The sequence below is a fragment of the Pygocentrus nattereri genome, chromosome 22 (genome assembly GCF_015220715.1).
Source record: "Pygocentrus nattereri isolate fPygNat1 chromosome 22, fPygNat1.pri, whole genome shotgun sequence".
Lineage (NCBI taxonomy): Eukaryota > Metazoa > Chordata > Actinopteri > Characiformes > Serrasalmidae > Pygocentrus > Pygocentrus nattereri.
Window position 1 is genome coordinate 14,144,319 of NC_051232.1, and position 9,154 is coordinate 14,153,472.

Consider the following 9,154-nt stretch of genomic DNA (forward strand, 5'->3'; position numbering starts at 1 on the left):
ATTTTACTTTTTACTACACTACATTATGCAAAATCTGTCGTTCCTTTTGGTTTGTGTGTGTATAAAAATGTAACACGTCAAAATGAAAGTAGCACGAAGCAAGAACACCAATCAGGGCACAGTGCGCACTTTGTTTCGAGCTTGTTTTGACCTGTTGGACATACCGATCCAGTGCAAGCACACGGTTCAACGTCAGTGCAGCAGCGTAAAATTTTGGGAGAGTCTATTCAACATAAATGATGGAACTAAGCCAACTTTGTGTAAATAGGTCAAAATATAGAAATATGTACACGTATGCATTGTGACTGATGGTTTTTTCTGAATTTATAAAAACACTTTCACTTTATAGTAAAGTAGTTTTGGCTAGTTTATGTTTATGAACAGAGACCTACAGATGAAATACAGTAAAGGAAAACTCATTTATGAACCTGTGTTTAAAGCTTTTTATTAAACTTGTAACTTAGTTGCAAATAAATCTTAAACTGAAACTTTGCTTGTTTGCAAAAGGTTATTTCAGATGCCACTCAGTTCTACCCAATGGAAAATGTTTGCCTTCAGTGTTTTGTGCTTATGATAATTTTAATAGATATTAGTGACTGACTAATGACATTCTATTAAAAGACTGGTTTACCAAGAGATACTAGACTATTCTCACCTAAAATGAATTAATGAAGCAAGAGTCTTGTTATAAAAATGATAACAGGACATTAGAGCCATAATGAATCTTTTAGTCATTTTACTTTCGATACTTCAGTGCATTTGAAGGCAAATACTTTTGTACTTTTACTCAAGAGGAGGTCTAAAGGGAGGACTTCTACTTTTACTGGAGTAGTATTTTACCTTGGCTATCTCTACTTTAACTCAAGTACATGATGTGTACTTCGTGCACCACTGTTCAAAGTGTGAAGAACATAATGAGGGCTTTCCTTGTATTCACAGGCTCTGCGAAAACAGAAAGAGGTTTGAAAGTGTAGTTATTAAGTACTTAAATTCAAGGCATCAAACAGATTTGTGAAAACTGCTGACCTTTCCTGCAGCAACCAATGGGGCGAGGCTTCAGTGAATCCTCTCTTTATTAAACAAAACGGAGAAGTAACTAATCACTGCAGTCAACTCTATCTCTGCCTCCAAACACACCCACATGCACAACTAGCAACTAACACAAACTAGCAACGTGTATCAGCATGTTTTTTTTTGGATTTAAAAATATCTTGTGAAAATGGCAAAACATTAAAACAAAAAAAGAGTCATAATTCATTTTTTACATAATTGTTTCCATTCAATTTAAATACTTTAGTGCAGGGGGTAACAAAGACTGGGGTTCATTCCCATCTCTGCTATAATGTCATGCTTTACCAGTAAGAATTCTTGGGCAAAACTCCTAATGCTACATTTAAACAATAGGTTTCTTTGAATATGCACTTCATTCAAAAACAGTCTAGGCTGAAGTACTAATTATGATTTCAGCCTGAATGGGCAGGTATGTGTAAATGAACTGGTTCGCATGACATGTGTGGGTTTTTTTTTTTTGGGTTTTTTTTCTTGGAAGTGAGAGCAAAGTCATCAAACACTGACACCACACTACGGCAATAAGAGACCTTTGGACCTAAATGGTATATTCCCTTACATCTGTAATATAATTAAACTATATGTTTCTCTGGATAAGAGCATCTACCTAAAACAGTCCCTATAACTTCATCATGTGTGGGTGGGGCTAAACTGCAGTAGGCTTTATAGGCAGTTAGTTTCATATACTATAGACTGGAGAGTTAGTGTTATATCTGAAACTTTTAACACCATATTTTTCATTAAGTAAAAATCTCAAACTGGATGACATGCCATGTCCTAAAATGTTTCCATAGCACATAAGGAATTTATCTTTAGTTTGTCTTTTTGGGTGCAGTGGACTAACAGTGAAGAGTGGGGCTAAACTGCTGTAGGCTATACAGGCATGTATTATAATGCACTGATTTTCGTGCCATCACAAAAACAGCTAATATAAAACAGGCCGTTTGCTTCGTTTCCATATGTGGACTGTAAGGACTGAGAAGTGAACAGCATGCTTTAAAACTTTATCACTATTTATATTCTACATCTAAAGTGAGGAGATTTCAGTTTTCCATTATTACAGCCATTTAAAATGATGGCTTATATGATGCACAACATTCCAGGAGTCATGTAATTCAAGAGATTTTACCATAAACGTGAAACCTACTTAGAAAACATATGGCAATAAAATGGTAACACGTGATATTTTAATTGGTCCAAATTTATGTTTTTATTGTTCACTCAAAGCTACACAGTGTTGCTGAACTTTATAAACATGCAAATGGTTCTGTTCAAATTTATAGATGTTATATGGGTGAAACTTATCATACATTGATTCTAGAGCTGCTGCTTAAACAAACAAGAATCGTTTTGCATATCGTGATTTTAGATACATAGACATGTTGCACGTAAATATTGTAACCACCATGGTCACGTTTTCATTTTGGGTGAAGAAGGTGCCATTTTCTGCATGGCATTACCACCTCCAGCCTCAGGGGTGCCGTTTTGACTCCTTGAGGCAGGAATAGGTATACATGTTAGAGAGACAGGAAGTAGGGAAAAGGTTGTTTGGATTCCAACACTTTATGCTGTGTTAAATCGTCTCCCTTTCCAGGAAACTTGTGTTTCTTACGCTGGTGACGAGACTTTATACCACCCATCAGTTTGCTGCTGTGCAAGGCAATACCCCAAGATTCACATTTCTGGGCAACAGCTTTCATCTTCCTGTGGATTATACATTTCTCCAGACATTCCTACTCATCTTCCTCTCTCTCGCTTTCCTCCATCATTGGATCATAACTGGTGAGACTGTGTATTAAGCTAATCTGTACAGTTGTAAATCTGGACTCAAGGATTGAAGAAAAAAGGATTTGGGACAATTTTTGTATTTGATGGTTGTTTGTGTGTCTGCTAAATCACATTTAATACACTTTGGGTTTTTTTGAACACATGGGTATAATTGAATACTAAATTTATGTCTTGTTGCTGTGGAATGTAGTAATGTTGATTATTCCCTGTCTGGTTCTTTAGGCATACAAAGTTCACCATAGGCCAGTAGGCGCAGGTCTCTCTCTCTCTCTCTGACTCTGGCACTCTCTCTCTGTCTCTGTGTCTGTATCTCTCTCTTTCTCTTTCTCTTTCTCTTACTCTGTCTCTCTCTCTCTCTCTCTCTCTCTTCCTCTTTCTCTTTCTCTTTCTCTCTCTCTCTCTCTCTCTCTCTCTGTCTCTCTCTTTCTCTCTCTCTCTCTCTCTCTCTCTCTCTAAAAGCAGAGGCAAAACTCTTTGTAGCAAAGGTGGACGAAGTTTCTTCTCCATTTTGTTTAATAAAGATAGGATTCACTGAAGCCTCGCCCCATTGGTTGCTGCAGGAAAGGTCAGCAGTTTTCACAAATCTGTTTGATGCCTTGGATTTAAGTGCTTAATAACTACACTTTCAAACCTCTTTCTGTTTTCGCAGAGCGTGAATACAAGGAAAGCCCTCATTATGTTCTTCACACTTTGAACAGTGGTGCACGAAGTACACAAGTCATGTACTTGAGTTAAAGTAGAGATAGCCAAGGTAAAATTCTACTCCAGTAAAAGTAGAAGTCCTTACTCTAAACCTCAACTTGAGTAAAAGTACAAAAGTATTTGCCTTCAAATGTACTTAAGTATCGAAAGTAAAACGACTAAAAGATTCATTATGGCTCTAATGTCCTGTTATCATTTTTATAACAAGACTCTTGCTTCATTAATTCATTTTAGGTGAGAATAGTCTAGTATCTCTTGGTAAACCAGTCTTTTAATAGAATGTCATTAGTCAGTCAGAACATCATTAATTAGTGACGCTGACGTCTATTAAAATGATCATAAGCACAAAACACTGAAGGCAAATAGTTTCCATCAGGGAGAACCGAGTGGGTCTGAAATCACTTTTACAAACAAGCAAAGTTTCAGTTTAAGATTACTTTGTAAATTAGTTACAAGTTGAATAAACCAACAGGTCAAAACAAGCTCAGAACAAAGTGACTGCTGTGCCCTGATTGGTGTTCTTGCTTTGCACTTCTTTTGTTTTGACCTATTATGTTTTTATACACACAAAAACCAAAAGGAACGACAGATTTCTCAAAGTGTAATGGAGTAAAAAGTAAGATATTTGACTCTGAAATGTAGTGGAGTGAAAGTAAAAAGTCACCCAAAATGGAAAATGGAATGGAAAATGTAGACAGGCCTACAAAATTTATATTAAATTATACTTTAAACCAGTCTTCTACACTGGACTATTTGATGCAGATGGAGAACCAGGATAATCAGGTTTCTTAACATCAGAAAAGGGTTAAAAGCAACATGTACATCAAAGAAAATGGAAAAAAAACATCAATTCACCATGATGTTTGAAAAGAGCTTTGAGCTATGACCATTTAAGAGACCTTACTAAATCTATTTCAACAGTTCCATTACTTAACACAGACATTATTCACCTCACAGGTTGGTAAGCTAAAGGAGCTGCAAAGTAGTCTTCCAGTTTCTCTTAAAACAATCTAATAGTCTACATTACAGTCTGTTAAATTATGTTTCTCCCCATTATCTCCAGGTTATTCTTACCAAATACAGCTAAAAAAAATTAATGACTACAACAATGTCTATATTTTTTAGATTGAGTATTTTGGTTAAGAAATTGAAAAAAAAACACAAACAGCTGTGAGACTAAACATTATAAATATTATACATATTATACTAACAGCAGATTTCCCAATTAAATATGCACACGCGCACACACACACACACACACACACACACACGTAACCCCCAGCTTCTCAGTTTCAAATTTTTTTGATGGGCTTCTGTGAGGAAACAAGGCTTTCAGAATCATCACATCTGATGGTAGTAGAAGTAGAGTTGTTATTTAAAACTAGCTCACAGGACATCAGCTGCTATATTTATTACTATATTACTATAGCTACTATTACTATATTGATGTTCATTTGCATCTATTCTAATGCCTGTATAATGCTTCTAAAAGAATAGTTCAGCAAGAAATCAAATGAACACGACTGATCACTTACTGTAGAGGCAGTCGATCAGCCAGGATATGTTTGTCTATTTCTCTAAGATGCTAGGCTAACATTATTATTATTGTTATTATAACTATTCCTTAAAGCCCAAACACACATCACCAATATAAATGCTTCTATGCACAGTACTGTAAGTAAAAATAAGGAATAAAAAAGCAGCTGCATGCGGTGCAGCATTATGCAAATCAGGAATAATATGCAGAGAAAATATGCCAGTCTGACAGACACATTACCTCCTATAGTGTTACATCTGTACATGAACATTTCATCACACATAATTAGATTTATGGATGTGTTTATCTAATAATGAAGATTCGTCCATTACGCTAACCATAGTGGAAGATAAACATTTCCAGCTTAGGTGCTTTGCTATTTGGGCTGTGGTTCTTTCTAATCTTGTTCATTTCACTTTGGCTACTAGGGGGCGCATTGCTATTCACATATGTCGAAACTATTACAAACAACAGGTGAAACTGATTACAAATTACTGTCTTTTAGACGCAACAGACGCTAGTGAGTTTAAGATCTCCTTTGAGGACAGTGACTCAGCTTAGCTTATACAGGCCTCAGGTTTGGCCAGCTGAACTCGAGTAACACGAACACGAGTGCAGCAGTATTTAAAAGGTATTTGTTAAGTACAGTAGATACAACAAACAGACGAAAATTGAAAATTGATTGTCCAGAAACAGCCATGAACTATTCATCAGAATAGCACCAGAAGCGTTTTTGTTGCTATTTTAGAGATTCACAGAGGTGACCATAGCTGGCTGCGAGGCTAAAGCTAACATCATTAGCATGTATGCTAGCAGCTAACGATCAAGCATTGTTTTTGCTCGATTTCCATTTAAAACATTAACTGTTTCGTTCTTCTGAGGTTTGTAAACAGAGCTCTAAGCGCTTTTGGTGCTGCTGCTGTTTTGGTTCACTTCTTATTCAAATGTTTTGTTCCACTTTAAATGGTGCAGCTGTTACATCCTGGCCCTGCACAAGAATCAGAATGTAATTGCTGTGCCCTTTAATGTGGAAAATTTGAATAAGAAGGCAAATTCAGCCTTGTTACTTAAAATAACGGTACAATTTACATCATCTGATCAGCCTGTTCTTATTTCCTCCTTTTAGATTTGCCATCCTTCAAACACAATTGGCTAACATTTCACTGGCTGACTGGCCAATTATTCTTCTAATATGTAGGCTAGATTATTGCCGTGGTGTTTAGATCAAGCCAAGAGCAGGTTTTAAGCAGGATCTAAAACAGATAAAATACTGGATTTATACAGTGTCTGGTTTTCTTAATTGAATGCAAACAAGAAGCCTGGATTTAATTTATTTGATTGATTAATGAAACAAAGCTGGCGAAGCGGAGGCAATTTCTTGGTGATTTTGCTGATTTATTTGACACTATATTCTACGTTTATACACATAAACCTTTGTATGAGCATCTTTATGGGTACTCCTTTGGGTGGTGGTGGAAAAGGCAATACAAAAAGAATATACATAACCATGAATATGAAGACCTGTCATAAGACACACCAACCATTCAGTTTAAGAACTTTTCTTGTGACTCAGATGAAATATTCTCTCTATTATATTTTACATGAATGAGTTTCTTGCATGTATGCAAAGACCAAATAAATTAATTTCCTTGTAATATTGGGCTCTGCTGAAAAACAACAAAAAGCAAGGTTTTAGCACCACAGAAACTGTGTTGTATTAAGTAGATGGTCATGATCTGCGTCATGTTCTTCATGATGCATCAGAAGCTGTAATAAATGTGAAGATCACTCTCAAAAAGTTTTGAAACAAAAAAACTTATAAACGAGTATCACACCGATTTCCTTGTTAGTTCAGACAAAAGTAGCTTGCTGCTCCAGGCTTCTCACTCAGGAAATTAGCATATTACCCTATGATTAACTTACCGAAATTTACCTTCCATTTGAGAAGCATTCCTGAAATAGTTATTATTACAGCTTCTGGCCAGGCTGCTTTGCCATGTTCTCGTACAATTTTTTTGTTGTTGTTGTTGTTTGTTTATTTTAGCCATGCAAAATGCAGCACAGCTGCTTTTAGGCATGGTGCCACTAATATTTTTAATTTGGCACCAGCACTCTAACTGGGTTTTTCACTCAAAAGGGGGCGTGGTTGTTTGAGCAACAGGGAAGTGACGCATGCCTGCTTTCATCTATGAAAACAGCTGGCTCCCTTGTTATCTGTAGTTTATCTGTGTAGTCTGGTTCAGTGTACACAGCGCTCAGGGGGACATCCGGCTTCTGTTTAACATCATTCTGATTGTAATTTTTAAGATTTTAAGAGAACTGCTACTCAGTAATGTCTTCCAGGAAGGTTCTCTTGAGAGAATCCAAAATGAAAGGGGTCCTATGGAGCTTTTGAGGAGACATAGAACAGTATGAAATCAACACTGCTGTCATATTTTTAATGTTTTCCAGCTCCACTTGTAGAACTGTAACAGTTTTTGTACAGTTATGATCAGCTTATCAACCAATCAGAAATCAGTAGCAGCAATGTTTGCATCATACTACCCTGTTTGCTGTAGAGAAATTAAGACACCAAAATGTCTTGGTTGATTTTTTTTAAATACTTTATTGCACTTTATAAAAATTTTTTAAAAGCCTGAAAAATAGAAAATAATATTTAATTAACATTTTAGCCAGGATTTGAGGATTTGCTTGCAGGTATTTGTTGCATAATGTGAGAACAGTGCAGTTGTAAAGCATGTTGGTGCTCCAGTGCCTCAGAGTCAAGGTCAACATCATTACATTAAACTGTGTTGTCCTCTGGGTCGATGTTGGATGGCATACACAAGAGAATATAAAACAAACACTGGCACATTTACGCAAGATTATAGTTTGCAAATGGATAATCCTTTAGTACAGACAAATGTACTTATTTTCTCAACAGCATATAGTATAAAATATTTTATCTCCAGTCATATTGATCATATCAGCCAATCAGCAATCAACATTTAGCTGTCCAGCTACATTGACTCCTATTCAGTTGAGGACTGTACACTCTTTAGCACTCTGGCGCTTTGAAATCATGTTGGAAAGATGCCCTTTAAACTATCAATTAAATTAACAAGTATTGCTCCTTAGGACTGCCTGTTAACATGGTCCTAACTGCATGCTTAAATCACTACCACTTGAACCTTCACACCAAGTTGCCCTTCCCTTTCTTTCATTTATGTGAAATAGAAACTGTTGGTGATTTAAAAGCATGTGGAAATGAAAGTTTAATTGCATTTGTACAGAGGTGATATAATTCTTTAGTTTTATACTGTAGCTAAGGCTAATGTAGCTAACAAAGGTAGCAATTATTTAACTATTAGAGCATGCTGCTAATAATTCCACCTTCTACCTCACACTCATCTGAGTGTTACACCAGCAGCTCAGGCGGTAGGATACAGGCTATGCTATGCTATCTGTGTAGTTTTAATTAAAAGATAAACATAACAAGTGTTGCCTTGAACCTTACAAGGGCTTAGCGTCCTCTCAGCTCCATCTCCTGCTTCAGTGTGATTGACAAGCGATTAATTTCAGATTGCATAACTCCCCTGTGATCTTGAAGCCTTGGATTAAACGTATCAGAATTACACTACACTTTCTGCTCTCTCAGCAGCACAGCCATGCTAGTTTTAGCCAAGCAAATCCTAATGCCTCTGTACACTGTGAGTAAATGGATTTCCCCTGGTGCCAGCGCATTTTATGCTATGTAGCTCTGCGGTATTTTCTGATGTAAACCTAGATAGTGTAGGAAAATATTAGCTAGCTCTGTACAAAACCCATATGACTAAAAGAAAACTGCATGCTAGTATACACTACAGGCTGCTTTACCAGAAACGGCTGTCTCGTGCTTCCACACACTGATCGCTTTACCAGAAACGGACGCCTCCTGCTTCCACACACTGGCCGCTTTACCAGAAACGGACGCCTCCTGCTTCCACACACTGGCCGCTTTACCAGAAACGGACGCCTCCTGCTTCCACACACTGGCCGCTTTACCAGAAACGGCCGCCTCCTGCTTCCACACACTGGCCG